This window comes from Anomaloglossus baeobatrachus, chromosome 1 (genome assembly GCF_048569485.1).
Source record: "Anomaloglossus baeobatrachus isolate aAnoBae1 chromosome 1, aAnoBae1.hap1, whole genome shotgun sequence".
NCBI classification, from domain to species: Eukaryota; Metazoa; Chordata; class Amphibia; order Anura; family Aromobatidae; genus Anomaloglossus; species Anomaloglossus baeobatrachus.
In genome coordinates, this window is record NC_134353.1 from 284715642 (window position 1) to 284739930 (window position 24289).

The 24289-nt window shown below is 38.3% G+C and overlaps 9 non-coding genes across 9 annotated transcripts; 1 reads left to right on the forward strand and 8 right to left on the reverse strand.

The window, feature by feature from the left end:
- Positions 1 to 1673: 1673 nt before the first annotated feature.
- TRNAL-CAG (transfer RNA leucine (anticodon CAG)) lies at positions 1674 to 1756 on the reverse strand. Its single transcript has one exon. It is a non-coding gene; the product is annotated as a tRNA-Leu (tRNA).
- A 1460-nt stretch (positions 1757 to 3216) lies between these two features.
- TRNAL-CAG (transfer RNA leucine (anticodon CAG)) lies at positions 3217 to 3299 on the reverse strand. The gene has a single exon. It is a non-coding gene; the product is annotated as a tRNA-Leu (tRNA).
- A 1460-nt stretch (positions 3300 to 4759) lies between these two features.
- TRNAL-CAG (transfer RNA leucine (anticodon CAG)) lies at positions 4760 to 4842 on the reverse strand. Its single transcript has one exon. It is a non-coding gene; the product is annotated as a tRNA-Leu (tRNA).
- A 1464-nt stretch (positions 4843 to 6306) lies between these two features.
- On the reverse strand, positions 6307 to 6389 carry TRNAL-CAG (transfer RNA leucine (anticodon CAG)). The gene has a single exon. It is a non-coding gene; the product is annotated as a tRNA-Leu (tRNA).
- Positions 6390 to 7082: 693 nt separating this feature from the next.
- TRNAL-CAG (transfer RNA leucine (anticodon CAG)) lies at positions 7083 to 7165 on the reverse strand. Its single transcript has one exon. It is a non-coding gene; the product is annotated as a tRNA-Leu (tRNA).
- A 689-nt stretch (positions 7166 to 7854) lies between these two features.
- On the reverse strand, positions 7855 to 7937 carry TRNAL-CAG (transfer RNA leucine (anticodon CAG)). Its single transcript has one exon. It is a non-coding gene; the product is annotated as a tRNA-Leu (tRNA).
- A 692-nt stretch (positions 7938 to 8629) lies between these two features.
- TRNAL-CAG (transfer RNA leucine (anticodon CAG)) lies at positions 8630 to 8712 on the reverse strand. Its single transcript has one exon. It is a non-coding gene; the product is annotated as a tRNA-Leu (tRNA).
- An 8373-nt stretch (positions 8713 to 17085) lies between these two features.
- On the reverse strand, positions 17086 to 17168 carry TRNAL-CAG (transfer RNA leucine (anticodon CAG)). The gene has a single exon. It is a non-coding gene; the product is annotated as a tRNA-Leu (tRNA).
- Positions 17169 to 20390: 3222 nt separating this feature from the next.
- On the forward strand, positions 20391 to 20463 carry TRNAF-GAA (transfer RNA phenylalanine (anticodon GAA)). The gene has a single exon. It is a non-coding gene; the product is annotated as a tRNA-Phe (tRNA).
- The last annotated feature ends 3826 nt before the right edge of the window (positions 20464 to 24289 follow it).

Sequence of the window (24289 nt, forward strand, 5' to 3'; positions counted from 1 at the left end):
CCAGAGGGTTCTCATTGGCTTTGTCCTTGGACTAATCTGGTTTGGGGAAATGTCTGAATTGTGACAGAGGGACATAGTGAAAATGAAAAAAAAAAAAACATGATGGTAATGTAACAGAAACCTGTCAGAAGTGGGATTCGAACCCACGCCTCAAGTAGAGACTGCGACCTGAACGCAGCGCCTTGGACCGCTCAGCCATCCTGACAAGCACAACTGTGGAAAATTCACACTTTCTAAAAACAAACACATTTTTTGTTTGGCCCCAAAAAAATGCAAATTTTGAACTGAAAATGTATTAACGCCTTTGAGTTTGCCTTGCAATGCTGTAGCTTTAACTTTGTAGGTTGCTGAAATAGCTCAGTTGGGAGAGCGTTAGACTGAAGATCTAAAGGTCCCTGGTCCGATCCCGGGTTTCAGCACGCTGTTTTTAAGTATGAGTGATTTGAGATAAAGTTCTTTCTCCATATGCATTTAGCAAGATTTTCATTCTTTGTGAAGTGCAGATATACCTGAAAAAAACAGTTTTAAGTATCTCTTTTCAGAACAGTCACTAATGCGAGAAGAAAATGAAAGTAGTTATACTGAAAAATTAAGTTGAAGTCGAAGTAGTATGGAGGGAAATCGGAGAAAAAATCTGAGAAATATCAACATAAAGTGCTAAGGATCTTTAAGATTTTGTGTATCTTGAGGTTTATTTTATGAGATTTTTCACCTCCCTCTTCTTATTGATAGTGCAGCAGAGAACAACATGATTGTGACAGACAGGATTGAGGATCCAAAGGGTTCTCATTGGCTTTGTCCTTGGGCTAATCTGGTTTGTGGAAATGTCTGAATTGTGACAGAGGGACATAGTGAAAATGAAAAAAAAACAAAACATGATTTTAATGTAAGAGAAACCTGTCAGAAGTGGGATTCAAACCCACGCCTCAAGTTGAGACTGCGACCTGAACGCAGCGCCTTGGACCGCTCGGCCATCCGGACAAGCACAACTGTGGAAAATTCACACTTTCTAAAAACAAACACATTTTTTGTTTGGCCCCAAAAAAATGCAAATTTTGAACTGAAAATGTATTAACGCCTTTGAGTTTGCCTTGCAATGCTGTAGCTTTAACTTTGTAGGTTGCTGAAATAGCTCAGTTGGGAGAGTGTTGGACTGAAGATCTAAAGGTCCCTGGTCCGATCCCGGGTTTCAGCACGCTGTTTTTAAGTATGAGTGATTTGAGATAAAGTTCTTTCTCCATATGCATTTAGCAAGATTTTCATTCTTTGTGAAGTGCAGATATACCTGAAAAAAACAGTTTTAAGTATCTCTTTTCAGAACAGTTACTAATGCGAGAAGAAAATGAAAGTAGTTATACTGAAAAATTAAGTTGAAGTCGAAGTAGTATGGAGGGAAATCGGAGAAAAAATCTGAGAAATATCAACATAAAGTGCTAAGGATCTTTAAGATTTTGTGTATCTTGAGGTTTATTTTATGAGATTTTCCACCTCCCTCTTCTTACTAATAGTGCAGCAGAGAACAACATGATTGTGACAGACAGGATTGAGGATCCAGAGGGTTCTCATTGGCTTTGTCCTTGGACTAATCTGGTTTGGGGAAATGTCTGAATTGTGACAGAGGGACATAGTGAAAATGAAAAAAAAAAAAACATGATTGTAATGTAACAGAAACCTGTCAGAAGTGGGATTCGAACCCACGCCTCAAGTAGAGACTGCGACCTGAACGCAGCGCCTTGGACCGCTCGGCCATCCTGACAAGCACAACTGTGGAAAATTCACACTTTCTAAAAACAAACACATTTTTTGTTTGGCCCCAAAAAAATGCAAATTTTGAACTGAAAATGTATTAACGCCTTTGAGTTTGCCTTGCAATGCTGTAGCTTTAACTTTGTAGGTTGCTGAAATAGCTCAGTTGGGAGAGCGTTAGACTAAATGTCCCTGGTCCGATCCCGGGTTTCAGCACGCTGTTTTTAAGTATGAGTGATTTGAGATAAAGTTCTTTCTCCATATGCATTTAGCAAGATTTTCATTCTTTGTGAAGTGCAGATATACCTGAAAAAAACAGTTTTAAGTATCTCTTTTCAGAACAGTCACTAATGCGAGAAGAAAATGAAAGTAGTTATACTGAAAAATTAAGTTGAAGTCGAAGTAGTATGGAGGGAAATCGGAGAAAAAATCTGAGAAATATCAACATAAAGTGCTAAGGATCTTTAAGATTTTGTGTATCTTGAGGTTTATTTTATGAGATTTTTCACCTCCCTCTTCTTATTGATAGTGCAGCAGAGAACAACATGATTGTGACAAACAGGATTGAGGATCCAGAGGGTTCTCATTGGCTTTGTCCTTGGGCTAATCTGGTTTGTGGAAATGTCTGAATTGTGACAGAGGGACATAGTGAAAATGAAAAAAAAACAAAACATGATTTTAATGTAACAGAAACCTGTCAGAAGTGGGATTCAAACCCACGCCTCAAGTTGAGACTGCGACCTGAACGCAGCGCCTTGGACCGCTCGGCCATCCGGACAAGCACAACTGTGGAAAATTCACACTTTCTAAAAACAAACACATTTTTTGTTTGGCCCCAAAAAAATGCAAATTTTGAACTGAAAATGTATTAACGCCTTTGAGTTTGCCTTGCGATGCTGTAGCTTTCACTTTGTAGGTTGCTGAAATAGCTCAGTTGGGAGAGTGTTAGACTGAAGATCTAAAGGTCCCTGGTCCGATCCCGGGTTTCAGCACGCTGTTTTTAAGTATGAGTGATTTGAGATAAAGTTCTTTCTCCATAATCATTTAGCAAGATTTTCATTCTTTGTGAAGTGCAGATATACCTGAAAAAAACAGTTTTAAGTATCTCTTTTCAGAACAGTTACTAATGCGAGAAGAAAATGAAAGTAGTTATACTGAAAAATTAAGTTGAAGTCGAAGTAGTATGGAGGGAAATCGGAGAAAAAATCTGAGAAATATCAACATAAAGTGCTAAGGATCTTTAAGATTTTGTGTATCTTGAGGTTTATTTTATGAGATTTTCCACCTCCCTCTTCTTACTGATAGTGCAGCAGAGAACAACATGATTGTGACAGACAGGATTGAGGATCCAGAGGGTTCTCATTGGCTTTGTCCTTGGACTAATCTGGTTTGGGGAAATGTCTGAATTGTGACAGAGGGACATAGTGAAAATGAAAAAAAAAAAAACATGATTGTAATGTAACAGAAACCTGTCAGAAGTGGGATTCGAACCCACGCCTCAAGTAGAGACTGCGACCTGAACGCAGCGCCTTGGACCGCTCGGCCATCCTGACAAGCACAACTGTGGAAAATTCACACTTTCTAAAAACAAACACATTTTTTGTTTGGCCCCAAAAAAATGCAAATTTTGAACTGAAAATGTATTAACGCCTTTGAGTTTGCCTTGCAATGCTGTAGCTTTAACTTTGTAGGTTGCTGAAATAGCTCAGTTGGGAGAGCGTTAGACTAAAGGTCCTTGGTCCGATCCCGGGTTTCAGCACGCTGTTTTTAAGTATGAGTGATTTGAGATAAAGTTCTTTCTCCATATGCATTTAGCAAGATTTTCATTCTTTGTGAAGTGCAGATATACCTGAAAAAAACAGTTTTAAGTATCTCTTTTCAGAACAGTCACTAATGCGAGAAGAAAATGAAAGTAGTTATACTGAAAAATTAAGTTGAAGTCGAAGTAGTATGGAGGGAAATCGGAGAAAAAATCTGAGAAATATCAACATAAAGTGCTAAGGATCTTTAAGATTTTGTGTATCTTGAGGTTTATTTTATGAGATTTTTCACCTCCCTCTTCTTATTGATAGTGCAGCAGAGAACAACATGATTGTGACAGACAGGATTGAGGATCCAGAGGGTTCTCATTGGCTTTGTCCTTGGGCTAATCTGGTTTGTGGAAATGTCTGAATTGTGACAGAGGGACATAGTGAAAATGAAAAAAAAACAAAACATGATTTTAATCTAAGAGAAACCTGTCAGAAGTGGGATTCAAACCCACGCCTCAAGTTGAGACTGCGACCTGAACGCAGCGCCTTGGACCGCTCGGCCATCCGGACAAGCACAACTGTGGAAAATTCACACTTTCTAAAAACAAACACATTTTTTGTTTGGCCCCAAAAAAATGCAAATTTTGAACTAAAAATGTATTAACGCCTTTGAGTTTGCCTTGCAATGCTGTAGCTTTAACTTTGTAGGTTGCTGAAATAGCTCAGTTGGGAGAGTGTTGGACTGAAGATCTAAAGGTCCCTGGTCCGATCCCGGGTTTCAGCACGCTGTTTTTAAGTATGAGTGATTTGAGATAAAGTTCTTTCTCCATATGCATTTAGCAAGATTTTCATTCTTTGTGAAGTGCAGATATACCTGAAAAAAACAGTTTTAAGTATCTCTTTTCAGAACAGTTACTAATGCGAGAAGAAAATGAAAGTAGTTATACTGAAAAATTAAGTTGAAGTCGAAGTAGTATGGAGGGAAATCGGAGAAAAAATCTGAGAAATATCAACATAAAGTGCTAAGGATCTTTAAGATTTTGTGTATCTTGAGGTTTATTTTATGAGATTTTCCACCTCCCTCTTCTTACTAATAGTGCAGCAGAGAACAACATGATTGTGACAGACAGGATTGAGGATCCAGAGGGTTCTCATTGGCTTTGTCCTTGGACTAATCTGGTTTGGGGAAATGTCTGAATTGTGACAGAGGGACATAGTGAAAATGAAAAAAAAAAAAACATGATTGTAACGTAACAGAAACCTGTCAGAAGTGGGATTCGAACCCACGCCTCAAGTAGAGACTGCGACCTGAACGCAGCGCCTTGGACCGCTCGGCCATCCTGACAAGCACAACTGTGGAAAATTCACACTTTCTAAAAACAAACACATTTTTTGTTTGGCCCCAAAAAAATGCAAATTTTGAACTGAAAATGTATTAACGCCTTTGAGTTTGCCTTGCGATGCTGTAGCTTTCACTTTGTAGGTTGCTGAAATAGCTCAGTTGGGAGAGTGTTAGACTGAAGATCTAAAGGTCCCTGGTCCGATCCCGGGTTTCAGCACGCTGTTTTTAAGTATGAGTGATTTGAGATAAAGTTCTTTCTCCATATTCATTTAGCAAGATTTTCATTCTTTGTGAAGTGCAGATATACCTGAAAAAAACAGTTTTAAGTATCTCTTTTCAGAACAGTTACTAATGCGAGAAGAAAATGAAAGTAGTTATACTGAAAAATTAAGTTGAAGTCGAAGTAGTATGGAGGGAAATCGGAGAAAAAATCTGAGAAATATCAACATAAAGTGCTAAGGATCTTTAAGATTTTGTGTATCTTGAGGTTTATTTTATGAGATTTTCCACCTCCCTCTTCTTACTGATAGTGCAGCAGAGAACAACATGATTGTGACAGACAGGATTGAGGATCCAGAGGGTTCTCATTGGCTTTGTCCTTGGACTAATCTGGTTTGTGGAAATGTCTGAATTGTGACAGAGGGACATAGTGAAAATGAAAAAAAAAAACATGATTGTAATGTAACAGTAACCTGTCAGAAGTGGGAATCGAACCCACGCCTCAAGTAGAGACTGCGACCTGAACGCAGCGCCTTGGACTGCTCGGCCATCCTGACAAGCACAACTGTAGAAAATTCACACTTTCTAAAAACAAACACATTTTTTGTTTGGCCCCAAAAAAAGGCAAATTTTGAACTGAAAATTTATTAACGCCTTTGAGTTTGCCTTGCAATGCTGTAGCTTTAACTTTGTAGGTTGCTGAAATAGCTCAGTTGGGAGAGCGCTAGACTGAAGATCTAAAGGTCCCTGGTCCGTTCCTGGGTTTCAGCACGCTGTTTTTAAGTATGAGTGATTTGAGATAAAGTTCTTTCTCCATATGCATTTAGCAAGATTTTCATTCTTTGTGAAGTGCAGATATACCTGAAAAAAACAGTTTTAATATCTCTTTTCAGAACAGTCACTAATGCGAGAAGAAAATGAAAGTAGTTATACTGAAAAATTAAGTTGAAGTCGAAGTAGTATGGAGGAAATCGGAGAAAAAATCTGAGAAATATCAACATAAAGTGCTAAGGATCTTTAAGATTTTGTGTATCTTGAGGTTTATTTTATGAGATTTTTCACCTCCCTCTTCTTACTGATAGTGCAGCAGAGAACAACATGATTGTGACAGACAGGATTGAGGATCCAGAGGGTTCTCATTGGCTTTGTCCTTGGACTAATTTGGTTTGTGGAAATGTCTGAATTGTGACAGAGGGACATAGTGAAAATGAAAAAAAAAAAAAACATAATTGTAATGTAACAGAAACCTGTCAGAAGTGGGATTTGAACCCACGCCTCAAGTAGAGACTGCGACCTGAACGCAGCGCCTTGGACCGCTCGGCCATCCTGACAAGCACAACTGTGGAAAATTCACACTTTCTAAAAACAAACACATTTTTTGTTTGGCCCCAAAAAAATGCAAATTTTGAACTGAAAATTTATTAACGCCTTTGAGTTTGCCTTGCAATGTTGTAGCTTTAACTTTGTAGGTTGCTGAAATAGCTCAGTTGGGAGAGCGTTAGACTGAAGATCTAAAGGTCCCTGGTCCGATCCCGGGTTTCAGCACGCTGTTTTTAAGTATGAGTGATTTGAGATAAAGTTCTTTCTCCATATGCATTTAGCAAGATTTTCATTCTTTGTGAAGTGCAGATATACCTGAAAAAAACAGTTTTAAGTATCTCTTTTCAGAACAGTCACTAATGCGAGAAGAAAATGACAGTAGTTATACTGAAAAATTAAGTTGAAGTCGAAGTAGTATGGAGGAAATCGGAGAAAAAATCTGAGAAATATCAACATAAAGTGCTAAGCATCTTTAAGATTTTGTGTATCTTGAGGTTTATTTTATGAGATTTCCCACCTCCCTCTTCTTACTGATAGTGCAGCAGAGAACAACATGATTGTGACAGACAGGATTGAGGATCCAGAGGGTTCTCATTGGCTTTGTCCTTGGACTAATCTGGTTTGTGGAAATGTCTGAATTGTGACAGAGGGACATAGTGAAAATAAAAAAAAAAAAAAAACATAATTGTAATGAAACAGAAACCTGTCAGAAGTGGGATTCGAACCCACGCCTCAAGTAGAGACTGCAACCTGAATGCAGCGCCTTGGACCGCTCGGCCATCCTGACAAGCACAACTGTGGAAAATTCACACTTTCTAAAAACAAACACATTTTTTGTTTGGCCCCAAAAAAAGGCAAATTTTGAACTGAAAATTTATTAACGCCTTTGAGTTTGCCTTGCAATGCTGTAGCTTTAACTTTGTAGGTTGCTGAAATAGCTCAGTTGGGAGAGCGTTAGACTGAAGATCTAAAGGTCCCTGGTCCGATCCCGGGTTTCAGCACGCTGTTTTTAAGTATGAGTGATTTGAGATAAAGTTCTTTCTCCATATGCATTTAGCAAGATTTTCATTCTTTGTGAAGTGCAGATATACCTGAAAAAAACAGTTTTAAGTATCTCTTTTCAGAACAGTCACTAATGCGAGAAGAAAATGAAAGTAGTTATACTGAAAAATTAAGTTGAAGTCGAAGTAGTATGGAGGAAATCAGAAAAAAATCTGAGCAATATCAACATAAAGTGCTAAGGATCTTTAAGATTTTGTGTATCTTGAGGTTTATTTTATGAGATTTTCCACCTCCCTCTTCTTACTGATAGTGTAGCAGAGAACAACATGATTGTGACAGACAGGATTGAGGATCCAGAGGGTTCTCATTGGCTTTGTCCTTGGACTAATCTGGTTTGTGGAAATGTCTGAATTGTGACAGAGGGACATAGTGAAAATGAAAAAAAAAAAACATGATTGTAATGTAACAGAAACCTGTCAGAAGTGGGATTCGAACCCACGCCTCAAGTAGAGACTGCGACCTGAACGCAGCGCCTTGGACCGCTCGGCCATCCTGACAAGCACAACTGTGGAAAATTCACACTTTCTAAAAACAAACACATTTTTTGTTTGGCCCCAAAAAAAGGCAAATTTTGAACTGAAAATGTATTAACGCCTTTGAGTTTGCCTTGCAATGCTGTAGCTTTAACTTTGTAGGTTGCTGAAATAGCTCAGTTGGGAGAGCGTTAGACTGAAGATCTAAAGGTCCCTGGTCCGATCCCGGGTTTCAGCACGCTGTTTTTAAGTATGAGTGATTTGAGATAAAGTTCTTTCTCCATATGCATTTAGCAAGATTTTCATTCTTTGTGAAGTGCAGATATACCTAAAAAAAAACAGTTTTAAGTATCTCTTTTCAGAACAGTCACTAATGCGAGAAGAAAATGAAAGTAGTTATACTGAAAAATTAAGTTGAAGTCGAAGTAGTATGGAGGAAATCGGAGAAAAAATCTGAGAAATATCAACATAAAGTGCTAAGGATCTTTAAGATTTTGTGTATCTTGAGGTTTATTTTATGAGATTTTCCACCTCCCTCTTCTTACTGATAGTGCAGCAGAGAACAACATGATTGTGACAGACAGGATTGAGGATCCAGAGGGTTCTCATTGGCTTTGTCCTTGGACTAATCTGGTTTGTGGAAATGTCTGAATTGTGACAGAGGGACATAGTGAAAATGAAAAAAAAAAAAACATAATTGTAATGTAACAGAATCCTGTCAGAAGTGGGATTCGAACCCACGCCTCAAGTAGAGACTGCGACCTGAACGCAGCGCCTTGGACCGCTCGGCCATCCTGACAAGCACAACTGTGGAAAATTCACACTTTCTAAAAACAAACACATTTTTTGTTTGGCCCCAAAAAAAGGCAAATTTTGAACTGAAAATTTATTAACGCCTTTGAGTTTGCCTTGCAATGCTGTAGCTTTAACTTTGTAGGTTGCTGAAATAGCTCAGTTGGGAGAGCGTTAGACTGAAGATCTAAAGGTCCCTGGTCCGATCCCGGGTTTCAGCACGCTGTTTTTAAGTATGAGTGATTTGAGATAAAGTTCTTTCTCCATATGCATTTAGCAAGATTTTCATTCTTTGTGAAGTGCAGATATACCTGAAAAAAACAGTTTTAAGTATCTCTTTTCAGAACAGTCACTAATGCGAGAAGAAAATGAAAGTAGTTATACTGAAAAATTAAGTTGAAGTCGAAGTAGTATGGAGGAAATCAGAAAAAAATCTGAGAAATATCAACATAAAGTGCTAAGGATCTTTAAGATTTTGTGTATCTTGAGGTTTATTTTATGAGATTTTTCACCTCCCTCTTCTTACTGATAGTGCAGCAGAGAACAACATGGTTGTGACAGACAGGATGGAGGATCCAGAGGGTTCTCATTGGCTTTGTCCTTGGACTAATCTGGTTTGTGGAAATGTCTGAATTGTGACAGAGGGACATAGTGAAAATGAAAAAAAAAAAAACATGATTGTAATGTAACAGAAACCTGTCAGAAGTGGGATTCGAACCCACGCCTCAAGTAGAGACTGCGACCTGAACGCAGCGCCTTGGACCTCTCAGCCATCCTGACAAGCACAACTGTGGAAAATTCACACTTTCCAAAAACAAACACATTTTTTGTTTGGCCCCAAAAAAATGCAAATTTTGAACTGAAAATGTATTAACGCCTTTGAGTTTGCCTTGCAATGCTGTAGCTTTAACTTTGTAGGTTGCTGAAATAGCTCAGTTGGGAGAGCGTTAGACTGAAGATCTAAAGGTCCCTGGTCCGATCCCGGGTTTCAGCACGCTGTTTTTAAGTATGAGTGATTTGAGATAAAGTTCTTTCTCCATATGCATTTAGCAAGATTTTCATTCTTTGTGAAGTGCAGATATACCTGAAAAAAACAGTTTTAAGTTTCTCTTTTCAGAACAGTCACTAATGCGAGAAGAAAATGAAAGTAGTTATACTGAAAAATTAAATTGAAGTCGAAGTAGTATGGAGGAAATCGGAGAAAAAATCTGAGAAATATCAACATAAAGTGCTAAGGATCTTTAAGATTTTGTGTATCTTGAGGTTTATTTTATGAGATTTTCCACCTCCCTCTTCTTACTGATAGTGCAGCAGAGAACAACATGATTGTGACAGACAGGATTGAGGATCCAGAGGGTTCTCATTGGCTTTGTCCTTGGACTAATCTGGTTTGTGGAAATGTCTGAATTGTGACAGAGGGACATAGTGAAAATGAAAAAAAAAAAAACATGATTGTAATGTAACAGAAACCTGTTAGAAGTGGGATTCGAACCCACGCCTCAAGTAGAGACTGCGACCTGAACGCAGTGCCTTGGACCGCTCGGCCATCCTGACAAGCACAACTGTGGAAAATTCACACTTTCCAAAAACAAACACATTTTTTATTTGGCCCCAAAAAAATGCAAATTTTGAACTGAAAATGTATTAACGCCTTTGAGTTTGCCTTGCAATGCTGAAGCTTTAACTTTGTAGGTTGCTGAAATAGCTCAGTTGGGAGAGCGTTAGACTGAAGATCTAAAGGTCCCTGGTCCGATCCCGGGTTTCAGCACGCTGTTTTTAAGTATGAGTGATTTGAGATAAAGTTCTTTCTCCATATGCATTTAGCAAGATTTTCATTCTTTGTGAAGTGCAGATATACCTGAAAAAAACAGTTTTAAGTATCTCTTTTCAGAACAGTCACTAATGCGAGAAGAAAATGAAAGTAGTTATACTGAAAAATTAAGTTGAAGTCGAAGTAGTATGGAGGAAATCAGAAAAAAATCTGAGAAATATCAACATAAAGTGCTAAGGATCTTTAAGATTTTGTGTATCTTGAGGTTTATTTTATGAGATTTTTCACCTCCCTCTTCTTACTGATAGTGCAGCAGAGAACAACATGATTGTGACAGACAGGATTGAGGATCCAGAGGGTTCTCATTGGCTTTGTCCTTGGACTAATCTGGTTTGTGGAAATGTCTGAATTGTGACAGAGGGACATAGTGAAAATGAAAAAAAAAAAAACATGATTGTAATGTAACAGAAACCTGTCAGAAGTGGGATTCCAACCCACGCCTCAAGTAGAGACTGCGACCTGAACGCAGCGCCTTGGACCGCTCAGCCATCCTGACAAGCACAACTGTGGAAAATTCACACTTTCCAAAAACAAACACATTTTTTGTTTGGCCCCAAAAAAATGCAAATTTTGAACTGAAAATGTATTAACGCCTTTGAGTTTGCCTTGCAATGCTGAAGCTTTAACTTTGTAGGTTGCTGAAATAGCTCAGTTGGGAGAGCGTTAGACTGAAGATCTAAAGGTCCCTGGTCCGATCCCGGGTTTCAGCACGCTGTTTTTAAGTATGAGTGATTTGAGATAAAGTTCTTTCTCCATATGCATTTAGCAAGATTTTCATTCTTTGTGAAGTGCAGATATACCTGAAAAAAACAGTTTTAAGTTTCTCTTTTCAGAACAGTCACTAATGCGAGAAGAAAATGAAAGTAGTTATACTGAAAAATTAAGTTGAAGTCGAAGTAGTATGGAGGAAATCGGAGAAAAAATCTGAGAAATATCAACATAAAGTGCTAAGGATCTTTAAGATTTTGTGTATCTTGAGGTTTATTTTATGAGATTTTCCACCTCCCTCTTCTTACTGATAGTGCAGCAGAGAACAACATGATTGTGACAGACAGGATTGAGGATCCAGAGGGTTCTCATTGGCTTTGTCCTTGGACTAATCTGGTTTGTGGAAATGTCTGAATTGTGACAGAGGGACATAGTGAAAATGAAAAAAAAAAACATGATTGTAATGTAACAGAAACCTGTCAGAAGTGGGATTCGAGCCCACGCCTCAAGTAGAGACTGCGACCTGAACGCAGCGCCTTGGACCGCTCGGCCATCCTGACAAGCACAACTGTGGAAAATTCACACTTTCTAAAAACAAACACATTTTTTGTTTGGCCCCAAAAAAAGGCAAATTTTGAACTGAAAATGTATTAACGCCTTTGAGTTTGCCTTGCAATGCTGTAGCTTTAACTTTGTAGGTTGCTGAAATAGCTCAGTTGGGAGAGCGTTAGACTGAAGATCTAAAGGTCCCTGGTCCGATCCCGGGTTTCAGCACGCTGTTTTTAAGTATGAGTGATTTGAGATAAAGTTCTTTCTCCATATGCATTTAGCAAGATTTTCATTCTTTGTGAAGTGCAGATATACCTGAAAAAAACAGTTTTAAGTATCTCTTTTCAGAACAGTCACTAATGCGAGAAGAAAATGAAAGTAGTTATACTGAAAAATTAAGTTGAAGTCGAAGTAGTATGGAGGAAATCGGAGAAAAAATCTGAGAAATATCAACATAAAGTGCTAAGGATCTTTAAGATTTTGTGTATCTTGAGGTTTATTTTATGAGATTTTCCACCTCCCTCTTCTTACTGATAGTGCAGCAGAGAACAACATAATTCTGACAGACAGGATTGAGGATCCAGAGGGTTCTCATTGGCTTTGTCCTTGGACTAATCTGGTTTGTGGAAATGTCTGAATTGTGACAGAGGGACATAGTGAAAATGAAAAAAAAAAAAACATGATTGTAATGTAACAGAAACCTGTTAGAAGTGGGATTCGAACCCACGCCTCAAGTAGAGACTGCGACCTGAACGCAGCGCCTTGGACCGCTCGGCCATCCTGACAAGCACAACTGTGGAAAATTCACACTTTCCAAAAACAAACACATTTTTTGTTTGGCCCCAAAAAAATGCAAATTTTGAACTGAAAATGTATTAACGCCTTTGAGTTTGCCTTGCAATGCTGTAGCTTTAACTTTGTAGGTTGCTGAAATAGCTCAGTTGGGAGAGCGTTAGACTAAAGGTCCCTGGTCCGATCCCGGGTTTCAGCATGCTGATTTTAAGTATGAGTGATTTGAGATAAAGTTCTTTCTCCATATGCATTTAGCAAGATTTTCATTCTTTGTGAAGTGCAGATATACCTGAAGAAAACAGTTTTAAGTATCTCTTTTCAGAACAGTCACTAATGCGAGAAGAAAATGAAAGTAGTTATACTGAAAAATTAAGTTGAAGTCGAAGTAGTATGGAGGAAATCAGAAAAAAAATCTGAGAAATATCAACATAAAGTGCTAAGGATCTTTAACATTTTGTGTATCCTGAGGTTTATTTTATGAGATTTTCCACCTCCCTCTTCTTACTGATAGTGCAGCAGAGAACAACATGATTGAGACAGACAGGATTGAGGATCCAGAGGGTTCTCATTGGCTTTGTCCTTGGACTAATCTGGTTTGTGGAAATGTCTGAATTGTGACAGAGGGACATAGTGAAAATGAAAAAACAAACAAAACATGATTGTAATGTAACAGAAACCTGTCAGAAGTGGGATTCGAACCCACACCTCAAGTAGAGACTGCGACCTGAACGCAGCGCCTTGGACCGCTCGGCCATCCTGACAAGCACAACTGTGGAAAATTCACACTTTCCAAAAACAAACACATTTTTTGTTTGGCCCCAAAAAAAGGCAAATTTTGAACTGAAAATGTATTAACGCCTTTGAGTTTGCCTTGCAATGCTGTAGCTTTAACTTTGTAGGTTGCTGAAATAGCTCAGTTGGGAGAGCGTTAGACTAAAGGTCCCTGGTCTGGTCTTGGGTTTCAGCACGCTGTTTTTAAGTATGAGTGATTTGAGATAAAGTTCTTTCTCCATATGCATTTAGCAAGATTTTCATTCTTTGTGAAGTGCAGATATACCTGAAAAAAACAGTTTTAAGTATCTCTTTTCAGAACAGTCACTAATGCGAGAAGAAAATGAAAGTAGTTATACTGAAAAATTAAGTTGAAGTCGAAGTAGTATGGAGGAAATCAGAAAAAAAATCTGAGAAATATCAACATAAAGTGCTAAGGATCTTTAAGATTTTGTGTATCTTGAGGTTTATTTTATGAGATTTTTCACCTCCCTCTTCTTACTGATAGTGCAGCAGAGAACAACATGATTGTGACAGACAGGATTGAGGATCCAGAGGGTTCTCATTGGCTTTGTCCTTGGACTAATCTGGTTTGTGGAAATGTCTGAATTGTGACAGAGGGACATAGTGAAAATGAAAAAAAAAAAAACATGATTGTAAAGTAACAGAAACCTGTCAGAAGTTGGATTCGAACTCACGCCTCAAGTAGAGACTGCTCGGCCATCCTGACAAGCACAACTGTGGAAAATTCACACTTTCTAAAAACAAACACATTTTTTGTTTGGCCCCAAAAAAATGCAAATTTTGAACTGAAAATGAATTAACGCCTTTGAGTTTGCCTTGCAATGCTGTAGCTTTAACTTTGTAGGTTGCTGAAATAGCTCAGTTGGGAGAGCGTTAGACTGAAGATCTAAAGGTCCCTGGTCCGATCCCGGGTTTCAGCACGCTGTTTTTAAGTATGAGTGATTTGAGATAAAGTTCTTTCTCCATATGCATTTAGCAAGATTTTCATTCTTTGTGAAGTGCAGATATTCCTGAAAAAAACAGTTTTAAGTATCTCTTTTCAGAACAGTCACTAATGCGAGAAGAAAATGAAAGTAGTTATACTGAAAAATTAAGTTGAAGTCGAAGTAGTATGGAGGAAATCGGAGAAAAAATATGAGAAATATCAATATAAAGTGCTAAGGATCTTTAACATTTTGTGTATCTTGAGGTTTATTTTATGAGATTTTCCACCTCTCTCTTCTTACTGATAGTGCAGCAGAGAACAACATGATTGTGACAGACAGGATTGAGGATCCAGAGGGTTCTCATTGGCTTTGTCCTTGGACTAATCTGGTTTGTGGAAATGTCTGAATTGTGACAGAGGGACATAGTGAAAATGAAAAAAAAAAAACATGATTGTAATGTAACAGAAACCTGTCAGAAGTGAGATTCGAACCCATGCCTCAAGTAGAGACTGCGACCTGAACGCAGCGCCTTGGACCGCTCGGCCATCCTTACAAGCACAACTGTGGAAAATTCACACTTTCTAAAAACAAACACATTTTTTGTTTGGCCCCAAAAAAAGGCAAATTTTGAACTGAAAATTTATTAACGCCTTTGAGTTTGCCTTGCAATGCTGTAGCTTTAACTTTGTAGGTTGCTGAAATAGCTCAGTTGGGAGAGCGTTAGACTAAAGGTCCCTGGTCCGATCCCGGGTTTCAGCACGCTGTTTTTAAGTATGAGTGATTTGAGATAAAGTTCTTTCTCCATATGCATTTAGCAAGATTTTCATTCTTTGTGAAGTGCAGATATACCTGAAAAAAACAGTTTTAAGTATCTCTTTTCAGAACAGTCACTAATGCGAGAAGAAAATGAAAGTAGTTATACTGAAAAATTAAGTTGAAGTCGAAGTAGTATGGAGGAAATTAGAAAAAAAACCTGAGAAATATCAACATAAAGTGCTAAGGATCTTTAAGATTTTGTGTATCTTGAGGCTTATTTTATGAGATTTTTCACCTCCCTCTTCTTACTGATAGTGCAGCAGAGAACAACATGATTGTGACAGACAGGATTGAGGATCCAGAGGGTTCTCATTGGCTTTGTCCTTGGACTAATCTGGTTTGTGGAAATGTCTGAATTGTGACAGAGGGACATAGTGAAAATGAAAAAAAAAAAAACATGATTGTAATGTAACAGAAACCTGTCAGAAGTGGGATTCGAACCCAAGCCTCAAGTAGAGACTGCGACCTGAACGCAGCGCCTTGGACCGCTCGGCCATCCTGACAAGCACAACTGTGGAAAATTCACACTTTCTAAAAACAAACACATTTTTTGTTTGGCCCCAAAAAAATGCAAATTTTGAACTGAAAACGCCTTTGAGTTTGCCTTGCAATGCTGTAGCTTTAACTTTGTAGGTTGCTGAAATAGCTCAGTTGGGAGAGCGTTAGACTGAAGATCTAAAGGTCTCTGGTCCGACCGCGGGTTTCAGCACACTGTTTTTAAGTATGATTGATTTGAGATAAAGTTCTTTCTCCATATGCATTTAGCAAGATTTTCATTCTTTGTGAAGTGCAGATATACCTGAAAAAAAACAGTTTTAAGTATCTCTTTTCAGAACAGTCACTAATGCGAGAAGAAAATGAAAGTAGTTATACTGAAAAATTAAGTTGAAGTCGAAGTAGTATGGAGGAAATCAGAAAAAAAATCTGAGAAATATCAACATAAAGTGCTAAGGATCTTTAACATTTTGTGTATCCTGAGGTTTATTTTATGAGATTTTCCACCTCCCTCTTCTTACTGATAGTGCAGCAGAGAACAACATGATTGAGACAGACAGGATTGAGGATCCAGAGGGTTCTCATTGGCTTTGTCCTTGGACTAATCTGGTTTGTGGAAATGTCTGAATTGTGACAGAGGGACATAGTGAAAATGAAAAAACAAACAAAACATGATTGTAATGTAACAGAAACCTGTCAGAAGTGGGATTCAAACCCACACCTCAAGTAGAGACTGCGACCTGAACGCAGCGCCTTGGACTGCTCGGCCATCCTGACAAGCACAACTGTGGAAAATTCACACTTTCTAAAAACAAACACATTTTTTGTTTGGCCCCAAAAAAATGCAAATTTTGAACTGAAAATGAATTAACGCCTTTGAGTTTGCCTTGCAATGCTGTAGCTTTAACTTTGTAGGTTGCTGAAATAGCTCAGTTGGGAGAGCGTTAGACTGAAGATCTAAAGGTCCCTGGTCCGATCCCGGGTTTCAGCACGCTGTTTTTAAGTATGAGTGATTTGAGATAAAGTTCTTTCTCCATATGCATTTAGCAAGATTTTCATTCTTTGTGAAGTGCAGATATACCTGAAAAAAACAGTTTTAAGTATCTCTTTTCAGAACAGTCACTAATGCGAGAAGAAAATGAAAGTAGTTATACTGAAAAATTAAGTTGAAGTCGAAGTAGTATGGAGGAAATTAGAAAAAAAACCTGAGAAATATCAACATAAAGTGCTAAGGATCTTTAAGATTTTGTGTATCTTGAGGCTTATTTTATGAGATTTTTCACCTCCCTCTTCTTACTGATAGTGCAGCAGAGAACAACATGATTGTGACAGACAGGATTGAGGATCCAGAGGGTTCTCATTGGCTTTGTCCTTGGACTAATCTGGTTTGTGGAAATGTCTGAATTGTGACAGAGGGACATAGTGAAAATGAAAAAAAAAAAAACATGATTGTAATGTAACAGAAACCTGTCAGAAGTGGGATTCGAACCCACGCCTCAAGTAGAGACTGCGACCTGAACGCAGCGCCTTGGACCGCTCGGCCATCCTGACAAGCACAACTGTGGAAAATTCACACTTTCTAAAAACAAACACATTTTTTGTTTGGCCCCAAAAAAATGCAAATTTTGAACTGAAAACGCCTTTGAGTTTGCCTTGCAATGCTGTAGCTTTAACTTTGTAGGTTGCTGAAATAGCTCAGTTGGGAGAGCGTTAGACTGAAGATCTAAAGGTCTCTGGTCCGACCGCGGGTTTCAGCACGCTGTTTTTAAGTATGATTGATTTGAGATAAAGTTCTTTCTCCATATGCATTTAGCAAGATTTTCATTCTTTGTGAAGTGCAGATATACCTGAAAAAAAACAGTTTTAAGTATCTCTTTTCAGAACAGTCACTAATGCGAGAAGAAAATGAAAGTAGTTATACTGAAAAATTAAGTTGAAGTCGAAGTAGTATGGAGGAAATCGGAGAAAAAATCTGAGAAATATCAACATAAAGTGCTAAGGATCTTTAAGATTTTGTGTATCTTGAGGTTTATTTTATGAGATTTTCCTCCTCCCTCTTCTTACTGATAGTGGAGCAGAGAACAACATGATTGAGACAGACAGGATTGAGGATCCAGAGGGTTCTCATTGGCTTTGTCCTTGGACTAATCTGGTTTGTGGAAATGTCTGAATTGTGACAGAGGGACATAGTGAAAATGAAAAAAAAAAAAAACATGATTGTAATGCAACAGAAACCTGTCAGAAGCGGGATTCGAACCCACGCCTCAAGTAGAGACTGCGACCTGAACGCAGCGCCTTGGACCGCTCGGCCATCCTGACAAGCACAACTGTGAAAAATTCACACTTTCCAAAAACAAACACATTTTTTGTTTGGCCCCAAGAAAATGCAAATTTTGAACTGAAAATGTATTAACGCCTTTGAGTTTGCCTTGCAATGCTGTAGCTTTAACTTTGTAGGTTGCTGAAATAGCTCAGTTGGGAGAGCGTTAGACTGAAGATCTAAAGGGCCCTGGTCCGATCCCGGGTTTCAGCACGCTGTTTTTAAGTATGAGTGTTTTGAGATAAAGTTCTTTCTCCATATGCATTTAGCAAGATTTTCATTCTTTGTGAAGTGCAGATATACCTGAAAAAAACAGTTTTAAGTATCTCTTTTCAGAACAGTCACTAATGCGAGAAGAAAATGAAAGTAGTTATACTGAAAAATTAAGTTGAAGTCGAAGTAGTGTGGAGGAAATCGGAGAAAAAATATGAGAAATATCAACATAAAGTGCTAAGGATCTTTAACATTTTGTGTATCTTGAGGTTTATTTTATGAGATTTTTCACCTCCCTCTTCTTACTGATAGTGCAGCAGAGAACAACATGATTGTGACAGACAGGATTGAGGATCCAGAGGGTTCTCATTGGCTTTGTCCTTGGACTAATCTGGTTTGTGGAAATGTCTGAATTGTGACAGAGGGACATAGTGAAAATGAAAAAAAAAAAAAACATGATTGTAAAGTAACAGAAACCTGTCAGAAGTGGGATTCGAACCCACGCCTCAAGTAGAGACTGCGCCCTGAACGCAGGGCCTTGGACTGCTCGGCCATCCTGACAAGCACAACTGTGGAAAATTCACACTTTCTAAAAACAAACACATTTTTTGTTTGGCCCCAAAAAAATGCAAATTTTGAACTGAAAATGTATTAACGCCTTTGAGTTTGCCTTGCAATGCTGTAGCTTTAACTTTGTAGGTTGCTGAAATAGCTCAGTTGGGAGAGCGTTAGACTGAAGATCTAAAGGTCCCTGGTCCGATCCCGGGTTTCAGCACGCTGTTTTTAAGTATGAGTGATTTGAGATAAAGTTCTTTCTCCATATGCATTTAGCAAGATTTTCATTCTTTGTGAAGTGCAGATATACCTGAAAAAAACAGTTTTAAGTATCTCTTTTCAGAACAGTCACTAATGCGAGAAGAAAATGAAAGTAGTTATACTGAAAAATTAAGTTGAAGTCGAAGTAGTATGGAGGAAATCGGAGAAAAAATCTGAGAAATATCAACATAAAGTGCTAAGGATCTTTAACATTTTGTGTATCTTGAGGTTTATTTTATGAGATTTTCCACCTCCCTCTTCTTACTGATAGTGCAGCAGAGAACAACATGATTGTGACAGACAGGATTGAGGATCCAGAGGGTTCTCATTGGCTTTGTCCTTGGACTAATCTGGTTTGTGGAAATGTCTGAATTGTGACAGAGGGACATAGTGAAAATGAAAAAAAAAAAACCATGATTGTAATGTAACAGAAACCTGTCAGAAGTGAGATTCGAACCCATGCCTCAAGTAGAGACTGCGACCTGAACGCAGCGCCTTGGACCGCTCGGCCATCCTTACAAGCACAACTGTGGAAAATTCACACTTTCTAAAAACAAACACATTTTTTGTTTGGCCCCAAAAAAAGGCAAATTTTGAACTGAAAACGCCTTTGAGTTTGCCTTGCAATGCTGTAGCTTTAACTTTGTAGGTTGCTGAAATAGCTCAGTTGGGAGAGCGTTAGACTGAAGATCTAAAGGTCTCTGGTCCGACCGCGGGTTTCAGCACGCTGTTTTTAAGTATGATTGATTTGAGATAGTTCTTTCTCCATATGCATTTAGCAAGATTTTCATTCTTTGTGAAGTGCAGATATACCTGAAAAAAACAGTTTTAAGTATCTCTTTTCAGAACAGTCACTAATGCGAGAAGAAAATGAAAGTAGTTATACTGAAAAATTAAGTTGAAGTCGAAGTAGTATGGAGGAAATCGGAGAAAAAATCTGAGAAATATCAACATAAAGTGATAAGGATCTTTAAGATTTTGTGTATCTTGAGGTTTATTTTATGAGATTTTCCTCCTCCCTCTTCTTACTGATAGTGGAGCAGAGAACAACATGATTGTGACAGACAGGATTGAGGATCCAGAGGGTTCTCATTGGCTTTCTCCATGGACTAATCTGGTTTGTGGAAATGTCTGAATTGTGACAGACGGACATAGTGAAAATGAAAAAAAAAAAACCATGATTGTAATGTAACAGAAACCTGTCAGAAGCGGGATTCGAACCCACGCCTCAAGTAGAGACTGCGACCTGAACGCAGCGCCTTGGACCGCTCGGCCATCCTGACAAGCACAACTGTGAAAAATTCACACTTTCCAAAAACAAACACATTTTTTGTTTGGCCCCAAGAAAATGCAAATTTTGAACTGAAAATGTATTAACGCCTTTGAGTTTGCCTTGCAATGCTGTAGCTTTAACTTTGTAGGTTGCTGAAATAGCTCAGTTGGGAGAGCGTTAGACTGAAAATCTAAAGGTCCCTGGTCCGATCCCGGGTTTCAGCACGCTGTTTTTAAGTATGAGTGTTTTGAGATAAAGTTCTTTCTTCATATGCATTTAGCAAGATTTTCATTCTTTGTGAAGTGCAGATATACCTGAAAAAAACAGTTTTAAGTATCTCTTTTCAGAACAGTCACTAATGCGAGAAGAAAATGAAAGTAGTTATACTGAAAAATTAAGTTGAAGTCGAAGTAGTATGGAGGAAATCGGAGAAAAAATATGAGAAATATCAACATAAAGTGCTAAGGATCTTTAACATTTTGTGTATCTTGAGGTTTATTTTATGAGATTTTCCACCTCCCTCTTCTTACTGATAGTGCAGCAGAGAACAACATGATTGTGACAGACAGGATTGAGGATCCAGAGGGTTCTCATTGGCTTTGTCCTTGGACTAATCTGGTTTGTGGAAATGTCTGAATTGTGACAGAGGTACATAGTGAAAATGAAAAAAAAACAAAACATGATTGTAATGTAACAGAAACCTGTCAGAAGTGGGATTCGAACCCACGCCTCAAGTAGAGACGGCGACCTGAACGCAGCGCCTTGGACCACTCGGCCATCCTGACAAGCACAATTGTGGAAAATTCACACTTTCTAAAAACAAACACATTTTTTGTTTGGCCCCAAAAAAAGGCAAATTTTGAACCGAAAATTTATTAACGCCTTTGAGTTTGCCTTGCAATGCTGTAGCTTTAACTTTGTAGGTTGCTGAAATAGCTCAGTTGGGAGAGCGTTAGACTAAAGGTCCCTGGTCCGATCTCGGCTTTCAGCACACTGTTTTTAAGTATGAGTGATTTGAGATAAAGTTCTTTCTCCATATGCATTTAGCAAGATTTTCATTCTTTGTGAAGTGCAGATATACCTGAAAAAAACAGTTTTAAGTATCTCTTTTCAGAACAGTCACTAATGCGAGAAGAAAATGAAAGTAGTTATACTGAAAAATTAAGTTGAAGTCGAAGTAGTATGGAGGAAATCAGAAAAAAAATCTGAGAAATATCAACATAAAGTGCTAAGGATCTTTAAGATTTTGTGTATCTTGAGGTTTATTTTATGAGATTTTCCACCTCCCTCTTCTTACTGATAGTGCAGCAGAGAACAACATAATTCTGACAGACAGGATTGAGGATCCAGAGGGTTCTCATTGGCTTTGTCCTTGGACTAATCTGGTTTGTGGAAATGTCTGAATTGTGACAGAGGGACATAGTGAAAATGAAAAAAAAAAAAACATGATTGTAATGTAACAGAAACCTGTTAGAAGTGGGATTCGAACCCACGCCTCAAGTAGAGACTGCGACCTGAACGCAGCGCCTTGGACCGCTCGGCCATCCTGACAAGCACAACTGTGGAAAATTCACACTTTCCAAAAACAAACACATTTTTTGTTTGGCCCCAAAAAAATGCAAATTTTGAACTGAAAATGTATTAACGCCTTTGAGTTTGCCTTGCAATGCTGTAGCTTTAACTTTGTAGGTTGCTGAAATAGCTCAGTTGGGAGAGCGTTAGACTAAAGGTCCCTGGTCCGATCCCGGGTTTCAGCATGCTGATTTTAAGTATGAGTGATTTGAGATAAAGTTCTTTCTCCATATGCATTTAGCAAGATTTTCATTCTTTGTGAAGTGCAGATATACCTGAAAAAAACAGTTTTAAGTATCTCTTTTCAGAACAGTCACTAATGCGAGAAGAAAATGAAAGTAGTTATACTGAAAAATTAAGTTGAAGTCGAAGTAGTATGGAGGAAATTAGAAAAAAAACCTGAGAAATATCAACATAAAGTGCTAAGGATCTTTAAGATTTTGTGTATCTTGAGGCTTATTTTATGAGATTTTTCACCTCCCTCTTCTTACTGATAGTGCAGCAGAGAACAACATGATTGTGACAGACAGGATTGAGGATCCAGAGGGTTCTCATTGGCTTTGTCCTTGGACTAATCTGGTTTGTGGAAATGTCTGAATTGTGACAGAGGGACATAGTGAAAATGAAAAAAAAAAAAACATGATTGTAATGTAACAGAAACCTGTCAGAAGTGGGATTCGAACCCAAGCCTCAAGTAGAGACTGCGACCTGAACGCAGCGCCTTGGACCGCTCGGCCATCCTGACAAGCACAACTGTGGAAAATTCACACTTTCTAAAAACAAACACATTTTTTGTTTGGCCCCAAAAAAATGCAAATTTTGAACTGAAAACGCCTTTGAGTTTGCCTTGCAATGCTGTAGCTTTAACTTTGTAGGTTGCTGAAATAGCTCAGTTGGGAGAGCGTTAGACTGAAGATCTAAAGGTCTCTGGTCCGACCGCGGGTTTCAGCACACTGTTTTTAAGTATGATTGATTTGAGATAAAGTTCTTTCTCCATATGCATTTAGCAAGATTTTCATTCTTTGTGAAGTGCAGATATACCTGAAAAAAAACAGTTTTAAGTATCTCTTTTCAGAACAGTCACTAATGCGAGAAGAAAATGAAAGTAGTTATACTGAAAAATTAAGTTGAAGTCGAAGTAGTATGGAGGAAATCAGAAAAAAAATCTGAGAAATATCAACATAAAGTGCTAAGGATCTTTAACATTTTGTGTATCCTGAGGTTTATTTTATGAGATTTTCCACCTCCCTCTTCTTACTGATAGTGCAGCAGAGAACAACATGATTGAGACAGACAGGATTGAGGATCCAGAGGGTTCTCATTGGCTTTGTCCTTGGACTAATCTGGTTTGTGGAAATGTCTGAATTGTGACAGAGGGACATAGTGAAAATGAAAAAACAAACAAAACATGATTGTAATGTAACAGAAACCTGTCAGAAGTGGGATTCGAACCCACACCTCAAGTAGAGACTGCGACCTGAACGCAGCGCCTTGGACCGCTCGGCCATCCTGACAAGCACAACTGTGGAAAATTCACACTTTCCAAAAACAAACACATTTTTTGTTTGGCCCCAAAAAAAGGCAAATTTTGAACTGAAAATGTATTAACGCCTTTGAGTTTGCCTTGCAATGCTGTAGCTTTAACTTTGTAGGTTGCTGAAATAGCTCAGTTGGGAGAGCGTTAGACTAAAGGTCCCTGGTCTGGTCTTGGGTTTCAGCACGCTGTTTTTAAGTATGAGTGATTTGAGATAAAGTTCTTTCTCCATATGCATTTAGCAAGATTTTCATTCTTTGTGAAGTGCAGATATACCTGAAAAAAACAGTTTTAAGTATCTCTTTTCAGAACAGTCACTAATGCGAGAAGAAAATGAAAGTAGTTATACTGAAAAATTAAGTTGAAGTCGAAGTAGTATGGAGGAAATCAGAAAAAAAATCTGAGAAATATCAACATAAAGTGCTAAGGATCTTTAAGATTTTGTGTATCTTGAGGTTTATTTTATGAGATTTTTCACCTCCCTCTTCTTACTGATAGTGCAGCAGAGAACAACATGATTGTGACAGACAGGATTGAGGATCCAGAGGGTTCTCATTGGCTTTGTCCTTGGACTAATCTGGTTTGTGGAAATGTCTGAATTGTGACAGAGGGACATAGTGAAAATGAAAAAAAAAAAAACATGATTGTAAAGTAACAGAAACCTGTCAGAAGTTGAAATCGAACCCACGCCTCAAGTAGAGACTGCTCGGCCATCCTGACAAGCACAACTGTGGAAAATTCACACTTTCTAAAAACAAACACATTTTTTGTTTGGCCCCAAAAAAATGCAAATTTTGAACTGAAAATGAATTAACGCCTTTGAGTTTGCCTTGCAATGCTGTAGCTTTAACTTTGTAGGTTGCTGAAATAGCTCAGTTGGGAGAGCGTTAGACTGAAGATCTAAAGGTCCCTGTTCCGATCCCGGGTTTCAGCACGCTGTTTTT